The sequence below is a fragment of the Limulus polyphemus genome, unplaced genomic scaffold (genome assembly GCF_000517525.1).
Source record: "Limulus polyphemus unplaced genomic scaffold, Limulus_polyphemus-2.1.2 Scaffold317, whole genome shotgun sequence".
Taxonomy (NCBI): Eukaryota; Metazoa; Arthropoda; class Merostomata; order Xiphosura; family Limulidae; genus Limulus; species Limulus polyphemus.
In genome coordinates this window covers 43443-62931 of record NW_013665927.1, presented here as the reverse complement: position 1 = coordinate 62931, position 19489 = coordinate 43443, and the positions used below count along the sequence as shown (strand labels likewise).

The window sequence follows — 19489 nt, the reverse complement described above, 5'->3', positions numbered from 1 at the left end:
GTTACTATCCATATTCTGAATGTTGTTTCTGACTAGGTAATAATTTCCCCATGGCTGAAAGAACGAGCACATTCTGAGATGGGGTTCGAGCCCGCGATCCTCGGATTGTGAGACGAGTGTCCTAACCACCAGGCCATGTCGGGCCGCCTACAACATAAATAACCAATATGCAGCCGATTATGAGAAGGTAAAATGCGGTTATTGGTAGCTATCAACTTAGTTTTACCATATACATTTTTAAAGAGAATTTATTATGCGTTATTGTAGGTACTTGAACAGAATAACTAATCTACTGAGTGAAACAGTCACCTCATAAAATCTCTCCTCCGAGTAATCGTTTAATCCGTTGCCGTAAAAAATAAACTGAAAAAAAATTGATGAAATACGACAATCTCAAAATGTCCACGAAATAACCCATAATACTAGTCTGTCATTGTGTTCTTAAGTGCTCATAATGTGACTCCTATCAAAAACCTGTTTTAGTACCTTTCCTGGAATTTTACTAAACCAGCTAGCACTATTCAATAAAGCAAGGACGCAATTTGCATCTATTTATTTTTATGCCTAGGATGTAAAATACACCAACCCGCATTTAGATCCCATGTGATATAAATGCTATAAGTACAAATAAAGTGATAGACGGCCTGGCTCTTTGTTGCCCGCTCTCAAATAATATCTTTAATCTTATAATTTGAGTATAGAGAAATGGGCTTGAAATTTTTTATTCTTTTTTTAGCTCAATTTTATGTGCGGAAATATCGGCATTTATAAAGATGGAAATGGCCATCTTCCTGTTATTTTTGCAATGGGTATTTACATATAATTAATACGTTGTTTCTGATACTTTCGCATTAGAGCATGCAGGCTAGAAAATGAAATTCACCTCGATCACAAGAAACTGTTTAAACACATGGGTTTGGCTGAAATCTTAATCATTCGAGTTTTCGATTTATAATTTAACTACTGACTGGTCATAAACAAAAACTAAAATACTTGTACTTTGTTTTCGAGTAGTAGAAAAATAAGTTCACGAAATATGTGTTTAACACGATTAGCTTATTTAACATTTTATTATTCTATTTAAAACTAGAATGCACTCTAAATGCAACTTACTAACAATATATTAAACTACTTTTATCTGCAGAATTTTGAAATATATTTGTAACGAACAATGTAAATTCGAAGGCACGTTATCTTAAGCATATAGATACAAAGTCACGAAGTCCTAGCTGTATTAATACAAAGGCATGCAATCTTAAACCTTTAATACAAAGACATGTAATCTTAAACACATTAATACAAAGACATGTAATTTTAAATATATTAATACAAATGCACGTAATATGAAATATAATAAAACAAAGGCACATAATTTTAAATATGTTAAAACAAAGGCCCGTAATTTTAAGTATGTTAATACAAAGACACATGATCTTAATTATGTTAATACAAAAGCATGTAATCTTAAGTATTTCAATACTTAAAGGCACGTGATCTTACATACTGCGATTTCACAAAATCGTTATTAACTTTACTTATCATATCACGCAAGATACTCCATTTTGTATTTTTTTAGGTTATTACTAAGCAATGATTGCCCACATTTGGATTTTGTGGTGAATAATATGATGAACATCATGAAGAAGAAGAAGAGAAGAATAATGGATATTGGTGTTTGGATAAGAATGAGTCAGTAGAAAGCTGGCAATTAATTTGGTTGTTCAAAACATATTAGCATTAAAGTCTTTCATAAAGTTAAAATCTTTTTTTTTTTTAAAGAAATACATACAAATTATAATTTCAGAGTTTGTTTCCATACTTTGTGACGGTTAGCAAAAAAAAAATGGAAAGCTAGCGTAATGGTTTGTATGCTTTAGAGCAAAGCCACATTGGACTATCTGTTGCGTCCACCGCGAGGAACCGAACCCTGGATTTTAGCGTTGTAAGCCCGTAAATTTACCGCCGTCCCACTGGAGGACGCGTAATAATAATAAGGTCTGAGGAGTGAAAGAGAAATTAAACAAAAAGTTTGTTTGTTCTAACGCTTTAACATGGAGTTTTAAAGTCAACTTGAAAATGTTGAGTTATTGAAAAAAGCCTTCTAATTATAAATTATTGTGTTACTTTTTGTCTTGACATTATAGTAAAATTGTCAGTAATTCAAAAATTTAGATTGCTACTGACAAGTATTTATTTGGAAATTTGAAATTCAGAATGGGTTTTCTGGCATTTCATCATTTTTCACATCTTCTAACCAGTTGTAAATTTTCATCTCTCACTGCAGAACCAACACGGAAGTTTGAAAATTTGAAATTCAGAATGGGTTTTTCTGGCATTTCATCATTTTTCACATCTTCTAACCAGTTGTAAATTTTCATCTCTCACTGCAGAACCAACACGGAAGTTTTTGTTTCTTCAATGATTATAGCGACATCAAATTAACTACAATAAAATGCGTGAAGAAAATTATGTATTACTGCTTGAGAGAGTAGAATTTGAATAAGTCTAACTATGTCAGAAACAAGATCATTTGCTTACTGAAAACTATATGAAACCAAAGAAACAGCTCTTTTAAAAGCCTCTTTTAAATACCTCTTTCCACCAGTGACTCACCGGTTATTCTGATCATTAATATTTCTGTATCTTTTAGCAAGATAACTTTACATTAACAAATTATCTGTATTAGATGACACTGTTTGAAGTTAGTCTGGAGTCATTAGTTTCAAAGATGATATTGGACATCTTAGGAATGGGTCAGACATCAAACTATGTATGAGATAACTCCAGTAACTGTATCAATACCTGCCTATTTTGAGCTAACGACATTAACCCCTAATTCTAAGGGTTCATGAAAGTGAGCATAAATTGTAACTAATTGTGAGCTAATAAAATTAGCGTTAAGCTAACTTTAATAAGTGCATAGACATGGGTCTAGAGTGAGCTAATAACATTAGCGTTGAGCTAACTTTAATATAATTTATAATAATGTTTTAGACATGTGGTTAGCGTTGTCACCTAATAGAAAAAAAGGAGTATGACCTAAAAACAAAGCTCTTCGGTAGCTCAGCGGTAAGTCTAATAACTTGCAACACTAAAATTCTGGTTTCGATACCCGTGGTGGGCAGAGCACAGATATTCCATTATGTAGCTTTGTGCTTAATAATAAAGAAATAAAAAAACAACAAAAATCTGATTTTTTCTAGATCTATAATTTTGTCTAACTAAACATACTCTTAAGAAAACTACTGTTCAACACTTTATTACACAATTGTTGCCAGAAAATTCTAAATTATTCTTTATCTGTAAAACTGTAAACTAAACACGTATTTTACGACAGAACTAGACGTATTTGATTTAGAGACATGTAAAGCAAGTACTTGAAATCCATAATTATAATAAATGTTGCACAGTCAACAGCACCCAGCGACCACTCAGAGTCTTCTCTTGTCTGACCTAATAGTGGGGTTTAAGCACCCATAGTTTCAAAGTACGAAGCGCATTTTGGATCCAGAAGGGTGCGACTCCTTAATCCTTGGATTCACAGTTCGGGCATGTTAACTACTGGCCACGAATGGCCCCCAGTGTACTTCAAACACAAATTTACTATAAGAATTTACTTAAAACTTCTTTATTGTATTTATGGCAAAGCTACTAAGGTTTTCTGCCGTCGTCCCTGATTTTGAACCATTGACCAGAAAGAAGACCGCCAATCAGTAGCAACCTACCATCTACAGTCCACGCTAAAGGATTGACTGTCACTCTTATAATGCACTCACAACTTAAGTTGTGGAGTATATTTTGTGATATCGCACGAATTCGAGCTCGGTTCACCAGCTCCGAAATCCAGAGCCCTACCACATGGCCAACCTAAGCCCTTTAAAACTTGGGTAAAGTTTTAACTATAAATTATGTTTGGCTCTAGAACGATACCTAATCATTTATAAAATTGAGTATACCTTGTACGAACACATGGTACGATACATAAACATTTATATAAGTGCGTATATAAGTGGCTTAGCAGTACGCCTGAGAGCTTATAACGTTAAAATAGAGTTTCGATACCCGCTGTTGGCACCGCACAGATAGCCATTTGAGTAGACTTGTGCTTAATAACAAACAAATTTCATTACAAATGTGTGTGTGTGCTTGATACTGATTGCTGTTTGCTTATTGTGTTTTTAAGCATCAAAAGGTTGTGGCTTAAAAAACTAATGTGTTTGACTTCAAAATCAACCATACTAGTAGTTAGCCGGACTATATTTAGGAAAAAGGATATTGATGCTTGAGAGCAAGAAGGGAAAGGGAGATCTAGGCCAAGTAACGCCATGGAGTGGAAAACATGACATTAAGGCAGATAATACAAAATATTTTGCTAGACAGCTTATATCTTTAAAGTGGGACACTAACAGGAGGGGGCGATGAGTTCATTTATGGGGCGTGGGTAGATTTTTGTTATGTGATTCGCAAGCGAACCACCAGAAGGTCCAACACATATCTCAGCATGAATGTCAAGCTATGTTTTGGAGAGCATCACCATATATTAATATATCTCAACATGTGATTACGTCATATTGAACTTTGTACTGAGCATGATTGCAAAATTGTCCTTTGGTCTGTTAATCTCACTAATACTTCAAAATTTTCTGTTCACTGAGACTGCAAAATTTGTACCATGTGTCACTTCTTTTCAACTATAAAATATATGTTCCATTCCTCACTATTCAGTCTAATCATCACTATAATGCTGTTCTACCATGGAAGGAAGAATGATGAACCAATCTGTAAATGTAAGTATATAACGTATCTTTATTTTTGTCTTTTTTCTATATTATTCTAAAATTTGTTTTCTGTTGTCAGTAAAGCAACAACAACAACCAGGTTTGTCATCCAATAAACGTCGTGAAAAGCAACAACAACAACCAGACCCAGTGACTGCCTGGTTGATGACTCGAATCCAACATAATGATGTAGATCTGTTTTGCTGCTTATTTAGGTAGTTGATCACTGGCAAACACATGCTGCTTATTTAGGCAGTTGATTACTGGCAAACACATGCTGCTTATTTAGGCAGTTGATCACTGGCAAACATCCCTGAGCTTGTCTCGTGTACTCAGTTCTTGTGAGAATATCGAATTATTTTCTACCGTGTTCTAAAAAAAAATATTGGTTAAGATGTTTCTGGACTGATTAATTTCCTGAAATGGACTGAAATTCTGCATAGGCAAGGATATTTATTGTGTTGGATAATGCCCTGCCAAAACTTATCTCAATTCATAAATTTCCCTGTTTCACCAAATTAAAGAGAGAATATTCTGGAGATAGATTGGGTATAAGATCAAAGGGAAAGCATGTATATCCTCCCGAGTATCCGCCATAACCGATATCAATGTTTCATAGCTTCGTCCATACAGAAAAACATCAAAATAACGTTGTAAATGTTGGACAGAAATCCGTTTTCTATATTGATTGCCTCGAAAATGATATTGTAATTCTTAAAATTGTACAAATGTTTCTTCCTAGATCCTTTAAGCGCATCGTTATCAACACATACTATAATACAACGTGCGGGTACTTGGCCCCAAAATTAATTATCATTCGAGACTTGTAGGTTTTGCTGTAGAGTTGAAAATGCCTTGCACACTATATATTTCGAGTGATATTTAGCTATTCCTTTCTGAAATGCTTTAGCACGCACCAAAATCTGATCTTGATCTTTCTAGCACATATAGAAACGTGCAGGAGAACAACCTTGGATCCCATTCATCATTGGACATAATACATAATGTATATTTACTTCATGTGAGATATAGTTTTAAATTTTCTCCTCTGGGCAAAATTCTGATCTGCAAAAAAATGTCTGATTGTATTTATTGTCTAACCTCCACTTGTCCATATTTATCAATGTTTCATTTCACCATTTTCGTCTGCATTAAAGTCGAGATCATTCAAATTATCTTCCCTGTCCTTTACCCACTAATAGAAAGTCAAATGACTTCTCTTAGCTTTTCCACTATAACTCAGTAAAGTTTCTACGAAGGCCTTATACATGCAAAAATTGTGAGACAAAGAAATGAGCTTGTCTTTCAGATGTACATCCATCTGAGCAAACAGAAAATGAAGAAATAGGAGCAAATATATCTTCTTCCTTTTTATGTCAGTTCTATTTTATTTGACAGTTTTTGCTTTTACATGAAGATATAATTGTGCCATATGTAACCATTAATTCTCCTTAACTTGATGTAGAAAATTCGATGGATCCTCTGTCAGCCACTGAAGCTAGAAGATAATATTCAATCCACTGATCCTCCTCAGTCATGGTCTATGTGGGAGGGAGAGACTTTGAGTACTGGAATGACTTTTCCTGTGGAAGGAGTTTCGTGATTATTTCAGATTTATTATAATGACCTGTTCTAATAAAGTTGATTATAGAAGCAGACTGAGGATCTACAAAGTAAGAAATCCCTCCTGTATCATCAAGTACATTATGTCAGCTATGAGTATACTATATTTCACCCATGGCCACTTCCCACGAATCTTCAAGTTCCAAAGGTCTCGAAAAATGAGTGTCATAATTCGTCAGAATATTGCTGGCTAAATAGTTCATAGAACTATTACAAGGTAAGGACGTGCTCGGTTGATCCACGCTGGCAGGTGATTCAGATCTGCTTGAGAGATCTAACTATAAAATCTCTCAGAATATTGCTGGCTAAATAGTTCATAGAACTATTACAAGGTAAGGACGTGCTCGGTTGATCCACGCTGGCAGGTGATTTAGATCTGCTTGAGAGATCTAACTATAAAATCTGTCAGAATATTGCTGGCTAAATAGTTCATAGAACTATTACAAGGTAAGGACGTGCTCGGTTGATCCACGCTGGCAGGTGATTCAGATCTGCTTGAGAGATATAACTATAAAATCTGTCAGAATATTGCTGGCTAATTAGTTCATAGAACTATTACAAGGTAAGGACGTGCTCGGTTGATCCATGCTGGTAGGTGATTCAGATCTGCTTGAGAGATCTAACTATAAAATTTGTCAGAATAATCTTTCCGTTCTATGAAATATTGTTTGTTTTTACTCCTTCCCCGTTCTAGTAGTACTTATTCCATGGCGTAGACGTCGTTAAGGGACTTTATTACTCATTGTAGTTCAGATTCGTAAAATGTTCCACTTAAAATTTCTCCAAGATATTTTTCCAGTTTATAAATTGGAGGATTTCTCTCCATTTTCTTGTAAATCTTAAAGATCTCGTCTCTCCATACAAACTGATGCATCACTTTACTGATATGTACGCTTGATCACCCACCTAGAACTCAAAGTTTACTTTGGTGGGGGATCTGTAAAGTCTTCCACACTACACACTGATTAGAGAGAATTACGCCTCTCGGTCTCCTTTTAATGTTGAAATGATACGACTGATTATAAACCTTCATCAGATTTTTCAATAAAGAGATATACTTGTCAGTTTCACGATGTGTAAAGTAGCGCCACATTCTAGTCTTCTACTATAGACGTTTTTGTTTCATTATGTATAGTAAAGGATTGAATATCTTGTTTTTTTTTGAGATAATGTTGAAACAGACTATTGGTAAATTCTGTTCCGGCTTCCGTCTGAAGTTTATAGGCTTTATTATCCTGTTTTAAAACTTCTTTGAAAGTTTCGACGAGTGTCGCACCTTTCTTATCCATGCATATTTAGAAACTACGTCGATGTGCGTGAGTTAATATTTGAACTGATTGGTGCAGTGACTTATATGCGAGAGATCCACCAAATCAGCCTATTATTGTTCATCGATCCCATACATTATCGCTCAGTTTCTTGAAAAGTTGTATCTTATTGGCTTGTGAAGTGTGTATGTATTCTTTGACTTATTTTAAAGGGATTGATTTACTTAATGCTTTCATTGATCTAAATAAAGGCTGTGCTCTACTATAACTGGAAGGATGAGAAGGATTACAATAAATAGATTGTAGTGCTTGATCCACATAAAACATAATTTACTTAATATCTCGTCTGAGTAACTGACAATGCCGTCAGTTCTGTCTCTAATAGCAGTATTAATTGGTCTTTTACACCAAGCGTCGCTCGTAGGATAGTGATAAGTCTACGGACTTACAGCGCTTAAATCCGGGGCTCGATTCCCCCGCAGTGGACAGAGCAGACAGTCCAAAGCGGTTTTACTCTAAACAAACAATAATATAAATTTACAACAAGTAATATCAATTCTTACTAGACTCAAAATTTTTTAAATTTGAATTATTGACAACAATCTATTATGAAATCAAAGACAACAATGAATGAATAAATAACACAGTGATACTTTATCAAAAATGAGCCCATTTAGAAACAACACGCTTGGGTTCTTTGAGTTGTTGCTTCATCTCCTTGCTTTATATACTGCCATCTATCTTTGTTTTCCATGAACTCTTGCAGAATATTAATATCTGATAATTGTTCTGTAAATTCTTTCCATCTAGTAGGACAAAACATCTTTCGTTTACGTAGTACATTGTTTATTAGGTCGGTTATATTACTGCCTAGAATGGATCTTCCACTAGCCATTAATTCTCTTGGATCATTTCATGATATAACAGCGTTGGAAATGCTTTTGTTGAATATGGTTTCAATTTTTCTTTTTATATTTCTGAGAAACACTGTTAAAGGTATCCATGGCTTGTGAGTGAAAGGTTTGAAAACGGTGTTGCAACTGATTTATCAGCTTTACTTTATCATCTATGAGTAACGTGTCATTTTGTATGACTGAATGTATTTCGTGATCTTTTGAATTCAATACTTCATGCACTGGTCGTTCATAAACCTTTAGTTTGAAAAGGGAGTTTACCAGTTCTTTAGAAACAAGAATCATTCGTTTTGCATAATCCGTAATTTTAAATTCTAGTAACTTTTCCCATAATCCATCCTGCCAAACCACCAAATAATGAAAGTAAAGGAGTTACAAGTGATGGTAGAAACCCTCCTTTCTGTATCGGTAAGTTTCATTTCTGAAGTTTTTTGGACTGTCATCTCTTTCAATAATGACCTATGTCACATACGTTTCTGTATGTTCGTCGCGAGAATATTATCTTTTAAAATATCTAAAGTACATTCAGGAATACATATGATGAAATCGTTTTATCTCCGACAATTATCGCTATAACCTGTTTACATAATTCACGAAACAACTCATGGTGTTTAACTCCCATAGTCGTGATCGTTAAATGAATTTAGTTTAAAATAATTAAAAGTCCTATAAAACTGTTTATTTGTACAACATTCTACATCAAGTTAAATATACCACCAACTTTTTTCACACCACAATGATGATGTGTGCTAGTATGATAGAGGTGATACTGGAAGTTGATTAACACAGGGACACCCATTCAATTCCAGCGTGAAATGCTCAGTAGGTTTCCCAGAACGCCGGCTTTCTCTTGATCTTTCGTCTAGACTGTTGTGGATTTCTCTCCATAGATATGGATGGACAGTCGAAATTTCTACTTTCCCAAGAGATATGATGAATGTAACGGGTTACTCATTCACAGTGGTGGCGATCTGTATCCAAAAGATAACAGCGGCTTGAACAAAAATACACCTACACATCCAGTGGCTAAACATTTCAATGCAAGTTATTTAATTACTTAAGGCCTATGCTTCGGATAAAAGCCTCTAGCTTTATCACGGTCACAGTCACGTTGATCAATGAGTTTGTATTAAATGAAGTAGCAGCTTTTATCTTACTTAGATACATACACCGAAACTTTATTACAGGAAAACAGTCCTGTCCTGGAGCATCTATTCTGGAGTTAGTGCTTTCAAATCAGTGAGTAAATAATCAAAGTGTTGCTGTGATGCATTTTGATAAGCTTCTTCAAAATATTTGTTCCGCTAGCACAGCCATCTGAGCTTTGTCTCTGACATTCTTGAACACAATAATATATTGATAATTGTTTGTTTGTTTGTTTTTTGAATTTCACCCAAAGCTACACGAGGGCTATCTGCGCTAGCCGTCCCTAATTTAGCAGTGTAAGACTAGAGGGAAAGCAGCTAGTCATCACCACCCACCGCCAACTCTTGGGCTACTCTTTTACCAACGAATAGTGGGATTGACCGAGTCGAGTGCCTTAACCACCTGGCCATGCCGGGCCATATTGAGAATTTAAAGTTATATTACATATTTCAGCACAATATAAAACACTGATAAATTCGAATAGTGACTCCCACGTGTAAAAAGTTGAGACATACGTTTGTTTTCTTCACTTTCACTCATAATATAATAATTGATAAAAAAAAAATGTGGTCGATCACACTGTAAGTAACCATGAAAATGTTCAGAAAATCGTTCGACAAATTGAATGTTAGGACTGTTTTGCATTAATTTGGTGTACAGGGGTTGAAATTCCCTGTAAAACCATGATATTTTCAGGAATAGAATAGATAATATCGCGATGATAGGTCAAAGCGTTGCTTACAAAATAAGTTTTATCGCTTCTTATTGGGCCTGACACTAAGCATGTAATTGGGTGTTGTAGACAACTATCCATCTCAAGCTTTAATGAGAAATGAATGCAACAGAACTCACCTTATATAGATCCTACATTTTCTCTTGAAGTTATATAAAGAAATCAAAACAACATTTCAAAGTTAAGAGCTCTTTGGATCTGCCCCCAAGGCCTTGCTTCTATTCAGAAAGACAAGCAGTGTAAACTAAAATATGAATTCTCGTGATTTTGCAATGACCTCGTGGACTCCCCAGTGTGATATATTTGTGATTCTTCTAGCGTTATTTGAAGAAAGTTTTTTTTTATATAGGGGATAGATTAGTAAGGAGAATGTGCTTCATAACTACTTATGAAAATCGAAATGACATAGGAAAAACCAAAGACGGTGTAATGTTTTATCCAGTGCTGTAAAAAAGTTGTTAAATGATGATGATATTTATTTCGCTTAACTGCTATAAAAGAAAAAACATTTTCTAAACGCACAGCAACCTGTGCTTTTAGAAAAACGTTTTACAAAGCATAATATCAGTACTACTGTATTTAGTTGGAGCAAAATGGTTTCCTAAAAAGTTTAATAACTAGAGAGTAAAATCAGGCGTAAGAATTAAACAGAGATATATAAACCATGATAAATAATTGAATACTGTTTTATTTATGTTTACGTTTGAACAAAAAAATATCTAGAGTTTGAATGCTTAACACAAAAAAATAGTCCTTTTCAGGACAGCGTAGATTGTAAATTCAACTGGTATATTAATATTAATGAAGCACGCTATTAAAAATAGCGACACCGTACCGTTTGTTTCAGGACCACTTGGATTATGTGTCAAATCAACGTATGGAGATGAATGCACAGGATAAATATCTAGAGCACAAATGTTTTATGTTAACATGTGAAATTATCCCTCTATATAGAATTGTAACTTGATCTAGTATCGAATACTCAAGGAGTATGCTATACTAATTCAGTCATTCTGTAATATACGAACTATTAATTTTACGTATTGAAAGATTTTGTTTATAATCGTTATCGAAGTGAAACAATAACCGACTCTAATGATAATACGGAAACTTATATCGCGATAAGAACTATACTAGTAATTGTCTGAAACACGACCAAGCTTAAAAATCAACAACACCTTCTGGTGGTTTGCTCGAGAATCACATAACAAAACAACTGCCTGAGCCCCATAGATAAGCGCATCACTAAACCCTTAGTAATGCACTCTGTAACTATCCACACCCGAGCACCACTTTATAGAACTATGACGTCACAGGAGCTCTCATTCTCAATGGAGACCCCTCCCCTTCACACTTTCAGGGGTCAACAAAAATTAGAATAAGTGGGATTAGTAACTGAACGTGTTGTGTAAAAGTTACATAAGTTTGACAAGCAATACATTTGCATATAGATATCTATAACAGTCATAATATCATAAAAACAACAAATTAATCTTCGGCGTGTTTTGGTTTTCTCACAAAAGCGTAAAATGTCATAAAATTGATAAATATTTTTATAACAAATTGTATATTCAGTTTTAATCTTTACTTTCAAACAACGTCTCATGAAAATAGTAATTCATTCTTTTTATTAGATTATCAATTAAAATGTTATGAAGGCCCGAAGAGAATGACGAGTGCAGTACATTTCGTACACGTGTTGCACAGCGTCTCTGTAAAATAGAACTAAAATCATAACAGAATATTTACACAAAACACTCCACGCATAGAAAGACGAGCTTGTTGGTCCAAGAACATTCATCAGTCATCAAAACAGTTAGCAGAAGGTTTACCCAACTGAATCATGGAGTAGTTTCAATTATACGTTGTGTTTTTATATATATAAATACTGCTCAATTATTCAGTTATGTACAAGTAGTAGTTTTTACATTTTTTTAGAAATATTTATTATATCATGTTTGAGCTTTACTGTACATGCAAATTTTGATAATTTATTTTTCATTTCTCTGTGTGCCTAGATGTAAATTATTTGTGATACTAGTTGTTCTAATGGATAAATTACATTTTTGTGTTGATTTAATGCTAAACAGTTACGATGGTATGTACAATCTATGCCATGAATTATGACCGTTTATTTTGATACTTTCTAATTGTTAACATGTGTAGATGTTAGATCAACAATTTTGATAGTTTTAGAAAGCGTTATCATGCGTTTAAACTTTCTTTTAAGTGTAAAATTTCTACGATTTAATTGATACTTAAAGCACTTTATATTTTTCCGCCTGTTTAGAAGTAATTGATAATTGTATTATGTCAGTTATAAAATTATTATTACTTTGAAGTTTAATTTTAGCATGCAATTAAATATTACAGATGTATAATGAATATTGTAAAGAAAAAACAAGTAGATTGTTGGAAATTATACATTTTATTATATTTTTCAGAATTTTCAGATGTAATTGTTAAGATTGCGATAAAGAACAGCTTATTTACAAATCGTTCTGTTATCACTGATACAGGTCAGCCCCTGTTTTGCAGTCCTGAATAATGCGAAACTGAAAAATTGCGTAATGCGGTGATCAAGTACTTGTTAAATATTGAGTACATGTTGATAATTAATTTGATTTAATGGTACTTTAACTTAGACAAATTCTCACTTTTAGATACCGATCCTTTATGTGTTGTACATAGCTTTACAATACAAGTTTCTGGAACAATTTCAGAAATTGTTTTCTCGCAAACTCTTTGCGCAAATTAAAGACTCCTGGAACTTTCAACATTAAGTTCTTTGTGAGGCTTGTATAAGATGTAGCGTACTGTGTGATAGTTACATTATTGTAGAAAAAATATAATTGGTCCTAGTCTATTGTGAAATTAATTAGGCCATCCAATATAGTCAACACAAGATGAGTTAGCTGCCAGAAGCTAGAGTTAATTTTCTTATATATGTTATCATGATAGGCCTAGGGTCGGGTATATATATATTTTTAAATTAACATTTTCATGTTACAAGTCTTTTTTTTTCTTACTCACAAGTTGTCAAAAAATAAAAATAAGAGAACTGTAGTCATTAGCCTTTGGTCGGTACTGATACCTATTTGGATCCTTATACTATATTTGTTTATATTATTAGTCACACCGCCCAGGATCTGCATAAAGCTTTCCGTTGACAGGATGAGGTATAATCTGTAGGTGATCGGATCTTCTTCGCCAAGTTTTTGTAGTAAATTGTTGTAAGTTCCCTGACCCTTGTGCTTAAGTATCCAGGTTTTAACCCTCGTGAGTCTGATTTTCGCCTTTCGACGTTTCATTAATATTCGTAACAATATCAAACAAAACAAAATTAGGTTTTGCCTTCGCTTCCTCGTGAATTCCACCATATTGAATGAGCTTCGACATTCGTCACTAGAGGCGCGTTAGTTATGACAAATGTCGAGCTTTAATTAGATGTGAATAATAAATATAATAAGTATTCATTTTCCTGGCAGGAAACCTCAAGCTTTGTCATCAGGGGCATATATTGCAGCAATGACATAGTAAACATCAAAGATGTCCTAAACGAACAAAGACTAATCTTTTACTGAACTGACAGAATAATTTATAAAAGAACCAAAAGCTAATAAAACTTACCACTGACAATACAAATATAATCAACAATTACATCAACAATAGTATCACATCACGGTACAAAGAAAAACATATATTTGTCGAAAACAACAACAAAGATCCTGCCATCTCTTGCAGTGCTTCAATTGTTAACACTATGGCCACGTTGAAGCAGCTTGTAAATCTCAGTTAGAAGAACCACAAATTGCCCCATAACATACAAATAAGTTGCAACTGTAAGGAAAATCGTTGTGCAAACTGTAAAGATTGAAACTTTTCTTTATTCCAGAGGACGCTGCAACCATTGCGGCACTTTGAATGCTTATGCATCATCGGTGATTCTCGGATAGATTTACCTGGTGGCGCCCGTCTCCTCTCCAGGTAGTCGTCCCTAATTTAACAATGAAAGACTAGAGGGAAGGCAGCTATTCAACACCACCTGCCGCCAACTCTTGAGTTACTATTTTATCAACGAACAACGGGATTGGCCGTCACATTATAACACCCTCAGGCTGAAAGGGGAGAGCATATTCGGCGAAGAGGATTTGATCCCGCAACCCGCAGATTACAAGTCGAATTTCTTAACCACCTGCAACAAATATAAGGACATAGAAATGAACTATATAAATTAAGACCAAATAAAAACGCTCACACTAATTACACAACGTCCACCTCATAGCAACTTAACAATCAAATTTTCGCTAACACAAAATATCACAGCCATAGCCTTTCCACTTCTACTGACAACCAATACAAAAACATACGCCACTCCCACTGGAAGCATACATACGAAACCCAAATAAACAACGAAAATACCAATAGGATAAACGACTATTTTCTTTATGGCTGCCCTGAATAATCTGTTCCTTGCTACTTTAGCCCAGGAAGGTTATAAGGATGATCTTATATCAAATAGCCCCCCCAGTGGCAAAGCGGTATGTCTGCGGACTTACAGTACCAGAAACCGGGTTTCGATACCCGTGGTGGGCAGAACACAGATATCCCATTATGTAGCTTTGTGCTTAATTAAAAAAAACCAAAAACAAACAATTTAACGAAAAATATTTTAAAGAAACTTATTTAAAAACATAATATCTTCCGTAGTTTTAGAAAAGTTCTTCAAGTATTTTGTGTTTTTATTTAAATAAAGTGCCTTAAAAATTTCCATTAAATAAAGAACTTTGTAAAAAGTCCCTGAACTCGTTCTGCAGGGACTTTTTCCGTAATTTTACGTATTTTGTTCATCCTTTGACTGCGCTACTAATTTCACCAATGGATTCGATTCGTAGAGTTTCTATTAAATGATAACTGTCCTATATTTATAGCTATTTTGATGCGGATGGTGACCGCGTTCCAATCTAGAGTAAATTCAATCTTAAATCTATTACAGCAGTTCAGAACGACAATCTTAGTACAATTATAACAAAGCTAATTGGTCTGAATTACTCTGGACGTAAAACTGTCACCTTCTGTAATTAGTAGAACCGACAACTTAACACATACCATTATTGTCACTTAATCATTGAGTGCCTTATTCAATCAGCAAACACACACATTCTTTAATACCCTCAACACAGAAACCACAACACCTGGCAACCGAACTCGCATAACTCAGGCATTAGCAAAGAATGTAGAGAGTTAATAAAATCTACAGAAACACGAGAAGTCTATAAATCCAAACACAACTCAGAAACAGTGCACTAAATGAGACTAAAGAAAATTCGGATTAATTCTCCTCACAACTTGACCTAAACATTCTGGAAGTATCTACAACGACGCACTAATACTGGTCACAACAACACAAAATATCTGTCACTCATTTACACTAACAAATAAACATATATTTAAATCCCATATTCAACATGTTTCTAAGCACAAAATGCAAATTACATGGATGCATTCTTTTTCGCCTCCTAGAAGCACAGTGGTAAATCTCCAGACTGCAAGAAACAGGGCTTCGATACCCGTGATGGGCAAATCACAGATAGCCCATTGTGTAGTTTTGTGCTTAACTGCAAACAAATAAACATTCTTCTTCAACAATGTTAACACAATGTAAAAAACAATGCTTTACTTTTCACAACTTTTTCCCCCGTTAACAATAACGATAACACATATTACATATAAACTATTACACCCAATCACCACCACAGACAACAAAAGAGCAACTCAAAACATGAAAAAACAAAGATCATAGACAAGCTCAAATATAAATCATTAAAAAGGACACTCGGGAATTATGCGAAACATCTAGCAGCTTTGATATATCTTTAAGGTCACGTTATACGTTAAATTCTTGGAAGCAAGCCAAAGTTAAGCATTTACCATAAAGAAGGATTGTCTGTATGTTTGTTTCAATATTCGCGTATAGCTAGACAATGGCTATATTAGATGTATTAGAAGGCAAACAAATAGTCATCATCACCCACTGTCAGTACTGGATTGCTTTGATTCAAGTAGTGTGATTTGACTCTCACTCTTTTAACGCACCCCAACGGCAAAAATCTGGAGCGCGATTTTTAATATTGTTCGGCCTGCTCACCATTAAGCCAAGCCTGACCCCAATCCCCCCACCTGATAAAGAAAGCCGATAAACCAAAGGGTTGTAAATTAACAAGTCGTGGAAGGCTCCCCCCAGCCCTTAGCGGTAAACATGCGGACTTATAACGCTAAAAACCGGGTTTCGATACCCCTGGTGGGCACAACACAGATAGCCATTGTATAGCTTGTGCTTAACTAAAACAAAGCCTTGAAATATTTTTAGCCAATATTCTGGAAAAAATAATCACAAATAGACCATTTTTATTTTTGGAATAAAATTATAAGTTATCTGTAATTTAAAACTTTTATAAAAAAAACTTAGACAAACCAGTGATCATTTGATTAGACTCACTGAAACAATCATAGAAAGTTTTAAGAAAAATTACTGCATATCATTATGCTTTCTCGGTGTTGAAAAAACATTTGACAGCTTTTGGCATACATGGTCTTCGGGACATTATCTGTTAGTTTTCCAACTTTTTAGATGACAAGAAGATTAAGAATTAATGTGAAAACCCCCCTATGCAAATATTATGAGTTAATACGAAGGTGCCATAAAATTTACAAGCACTTCACGAAAGTCTTCTCTTTTATTTGACGCTAGCCTAAGATGTTCTAACAAATTTTCTTTTAACTTTTTTTTTATTTACTGAAGATGTATTATATTTTATTTAATATAAATACATATACTCTACGACGTTTCCGATAACAAACCATTCCTTGATATCAGTTACACTTTGTAGCACACTCTAAAAATATTCTTATAATTAGACAGAATAATTCTAAAACTACCTTTTAACACATGTTATAACCCCCTCTATCTGATACCTTAAGATTCTGTACGAAACTTAATATTACAGATTTTATTTTTCTTGAACAAAATTATAGTAATTCATCCAAATTCAACAAGTTATCAATTTACGAATGTAAAGTCCCCCCGGTTGGTCAGCGGGAAGATAGCGAACTTACAGAGCTAAATCCACAGTTCGGTTATCTGCGGTTAACAGAGCACAAACAGAGAATAAAAATAATTCACAGAAAAAAAACAACAACATATGGTTACATTTTGTAGTTCATCTGGTATTATTCACCTAGCAGGTAAATAACCCTAAATCTGTTGTTGAATTATAAAATTATGTTTCCTAGTCTAGTTTCAACACCACAAGTTTGATATTTGGTTTCGGTCTTTCGGAACGGAAGTTTTTTACCAGATATAGATTTAAGTTACCATGGAAGAACTCTTATCAGTACTTTACGAATTTTAAATGTGAATAATATTCGTTTATAACAAGCATTTATTATATTTTGATATGTGGTATCATATATCATAATAATTCGAATAATAATGTAAAAATGAGGAACCCGTGAACTTTGTAAGTAAGATTTAAATACATGGCTGAAATTTATTAATATCATATTTTCCAACGTTTCACTTCTGAGACATTTCCAACACTAAAACCATCTTCAAATGGGCAAAAGAGAAAGTTATCTATTAATATCGTTTCCCATATTGCTTCAGAGATAGAAGCTGGGACTGTGTCGCTTAGAAGTTAAATGTTGTAAAATAGATGTTAATAAATAAATTTTCTGTTATCGACCAGTTATCTTTATTTTGTGTTATCTATAGATTAATCTTTCAGGTATATATTTCGTCAACCCTCATGGCTCGGGGAATCATTCAAAGATTTTTCTTATATCTAAATTCATGGTGTCACAAAAAGCAGATTGCACAGAACAAACATGTAAGGGCAGCAAGATGTAGCTCTGATACACTCCTTTTCTCCACGACTTTGTACTGGCTAAGGTTATCACGTGACTTGTTGATCTCGCTTATTCAAATGTTTAGATATAACGCACTCAACTCTGTAAGTCATATTTGTGCAAGTATGTCTTTTTCGTGCTGCTGTGTAATATGTATTTCGTAGTTCTAATGTATAAAAAAACAGGGCTTTATTAAACTAATTCCTTCTACATATTTGTAAACTTTATGACGTGCGCTACCATACTTATTATCTTTAAAACTGTCAGTTAGAAGCTATTTTTGCGAAACACCACACGCGAGATGACCCCGTGAAATCACTGACCTATAATTTTAAAGTTGATGATATTACACCGATTTTAGTTTCAGTGTACAGATAAAGAAAACAGATGCAGTCGGTCACATAATGCAACTTTTGCAATAATCTGCAAAACAAACTCAATATAGCATCAATAATCTGTTGATTCGTTTTTCATATTTATAAATATGTTTAGCGGAATATCTCCTTAGTCTAAATCATTCAGGCTAAATATTTCAAGCACTTTTAATCCGATTCTGTTCGCTTTCAAAAGTAAAAAAGATTGTATGTCATAAAATAAACTTCTTGAGACAAGCTAATAGAAACACACAATGATGTATAATGTAATCACTAACGTGCATGTTAAGTATGTTATGTTCATGTTATTTATATTAAGTCAAACAAGTCTTTGCATGCTAATTATGTTAAGTTAAACAAGTTTGTTCATTATGTTAAGTCAAACAAGTCTAGTCATGCTATTTATGTTAAGTCAAACAAGTCTATTCGTGTTATTTATCTTAAGCTAAACAAGTCTGTTCATATTCATTATGTTAAGTCAAACAAGTCTATTCGTGTTATTTGTGTTAAGTTAAACAAGTCTGTTCACGTTAATTATGTTAAGTCAAAAAGGCTGTTCAAGTTATATATGTTAAGTCAAACAAGTCTGTTCATGTTAAATAGGGGAAGTCAAACAAGTCTGTTCATTATAGTATTTTGGCACTTGTGTATAAAGTTAAAATCATAAATAATATTCAACGTAACTAGTACACAAGTAAAAAAAAAAAGAGTAATTATGTACCAGTTTAACGTTGAATATTATTTA

The 19489-nt window shown here is 33.9% G+C and overlaps 1 protein-coding gene across 1 annotated transcript in view; it reads left to right on the top strand.

The window, feature by feature from the left end:
• LOC106457324 (arrestin, lateral eye-like) overlaps positions 1-19489 on the top strand; it is a gene marked incomplete at its 3' end in the record, with an annotated part of 74743 nt that overhangs the window by 12481 nt on the left and 42773 nt on the right. The gene's annotated exons all lie outside the window — the stretch shown is intronic.